Raw genomic sequence first — 2,597 nt, 5'->3', positions numbered from 1 at the left:
CCGAACCCTCGGGCGGGAGCGCCGCCGCGCTTCCCAAGCGGTGCACTATCCAGTGCACCACGGGGCCAGCCCCAAGAGAGTGAAGAACTTTGACGTCCAGTGACCCCAGGCTTAGGAGGAGGCACAGTCAAGCCAATTAGCCACACGTTTAAACTCCAACTCCAGGTAACTTTTCAGGTGTACCCAGCACTCCTCCCCCACTTACTTACTAGATGGAAGAGAGGAGGTTTGTTTAGCATAGGAAGGAAGGTGGAGGCTTTCTACATGTTATCAATGTGCCAAAAGCTAGTAATTCAAGAATGGCCAGAAAAGATCCAAGGTTTAGATAAAGCCGGTTCCTGGAGCCCCCACCCCAAACACTTGTCAGGAAAAAAATCTTCACTACATGCCTGGGAAACTCTTATTTATCTTTGAAAAGCTTTTGTTGTGCATCTAGAACCACCTTTTCCTGTTGCCCTAAGAGCACAAAAATCCAAAGAGCTAATCTCTCTTCTGTCTCTCTTCCTGTAGCTATCTCTCAAATTCCATGCAATTTATTCAGAGGTAGGGGCTGTGGGCAAAACACCTAGCTAACTTGGGAGAGTTTACAAATGTTCACAATTAATAATAAATTATTTCTGGATCAGCAATTTGTGACTTTCAAAGTAATAGGTTTCCAGTTTTTCTTTCCTTATTAAAAGAGTATTTTACAGGCATCTTAATTTCACCAACCTGAACTATAAATTCACCTCCAGCTCTTTCCCCAATGGCTCCTTCACCAACTCAGGACATGGAACCTCCACTTGACCTTGTGCCCCAGGCAGAAACATGGCAATTGTCCTTGATACCCCAACCTTTCACACCTCATGTAGGTGCTCACCACTATCATCCCAATCCAGCCCTGGCAACCCACCCTGGGACCTACACCCTTCCACGCCAGGGACCCTTCCCAACAGAGTAAGCCTTTAAATCAGGTAGATCAAGTCTCTCCTCCAATGGTTCCCATTCCTGACTCAACTTTAAAGTCTTGGCTCACCATGGCTCTGGTCACCCCTCCAACTTCATTCTCTCTTAACCTGGTCCCCTCACTGTTCTCCACATTCCAAGCATGCTCCTGTCTCAGGGCCTTTGCACATCCAGTTTCTTCTGCCATATGCTCTTAACAGACACCTGTCTCTTTCACACCCAAATTTTTTCAGACTTACCTGAAGATCCCTTTTCAGAGACGCCTTCTCTAACCATCACACAGATATCCCCGTCACTATCTCTTACCCTACTTCATTTTTCTTCAAAGAATGTACATATTTAAAAATTTTTCATCTCTCTCCCTCTCCCACAATATAACCTCTACAAGGACAAAGACTGTGCACTTCTCAAGGGCGTATTCCCAGCACCAGAGACAGGGCCTGGCACACAGTAGATCTGGACTGAACAAATAGCTGTTGAACAAATGAAAATCTAAGCCCTACTCTTACTTTGGGTCTCAGCTTAAATGTCACTTCTTCAGAGGCCTACCTTACCCCCACCCACTACCGTGTAAGTGAAGTGTCCTGTTCTCTCTCTCTTAAAATCCTTTTTATTTAATCTTTCATCGTGTTTATTGAAATGTGTGATTACATACGTTTTCATTTTAAAAATTCACGTCTGCTTTGCCATCTAGACCAGGGGGTGGCCAACTACCCCAAGGGCCATTCTCAGGCACGGGCTTTCCTCACAGTCACAAGATGGCTGCCAGGGACTCTAGATTTGCAGTGTATCTTCTTGGCCAGTCCGGCAAAGAGAATTCCAGCTGCTACGACAGAGGCCCAGGATTAAGTCTCATCAATTAACTGATCTCCTCTGGGCCTTATGGTCAGGGGTATGTCAGGCTCTGATTGGCTGGGCCTGGGTCCCGTGGCCACCCCCTGGTGCATGTTTTATCCACTCCAAGTAGGAGTTGGGTGGTTCACAGGGAATGATGGGTGCTGTTACCTGAGGAAGGGAAAACAGATGCTGGGCCAGCCTGCAAAGTTTTCAGTTCCATCTGAGGACCCTTTCCATAATGGAAGAAGAGTAACTGGTTTACAAAAATTCACCATTACAGCTAACTTCACTGGCATTTTTTAACAGCACCTTAAAAGCACAGTTAATGAATGGGAGAAAATCACAAGCTTCTTAAAATTTTACCTTCATGGGCTGGCCCGTGGCTCACTTGGCAGAGTGTGGTGCTGATAACACCAAGGCCACGGGTTCGGATCCCTATATAGGGATGGCCGGTTGGCTCACTTGGGAGAGCGTGGTGCTGACAACACCAAGTCAAGGGTTAAGATCCCCTTATGGGTCATCTTAAAAAAAAAAAAATTGTACTTTCATGCTTTTCTACCTTGCTGTGTAAAATGTGTTCACTGTTCTTTTATTTCAGTAGCTATGTCAACAGTGAAGAGCTGCAAATGAAGCTAATAATCAACTTGGGAAGAAACAATCAATACTTTGCTAAATGCCCTGTTTATTCTGCAAACAAGGTTCAGAAATGTACAGACACAATTTGTAGGCTGCGAAATCTGTGCAGTTGTTACTTCACAACTGTACTTCGCAATAGCAGTAATGACAGCTTCTCGGCACATTAACCAGCCAGTTTT

At 45.4% G+C, this 2,597-nt stretch overlaps 1 protein-coding gene across 1 annotated transcript in view; it reads right to left on the bottom strand.

The window, feature by feature from the left end:
- The window catches only part of PARK7 (parkinson protein 7), a 20,073-nt gene that overhangs the window by 1,089 nt on the left and 16,387 nt on the right, over positions 1-2,597 (bottom strand). The gene's annotated exons all lie outside the window — the stretch shown is intronic.

This window comes from Galeopterus variegatus, unplaced genomic scaffold (genome assembly GCF_000696425.1).
Source record: "Galeopterus variegatus unplaced genomic scaffold, G_variegatus-3.0.2 Scaffold9791, whole genome shotgun sequence".
In the NCBI taxonomy this organism is placed as follows: Eukaryota; Metazoa; Chordata; class Mammalia; order Dermoptera; family Cynocephalidae; genus Galeopterus; species Galeopterus variegatus.
This window is presented reverse-complemented; position numbering and strand designations above follow the sequence as displayed.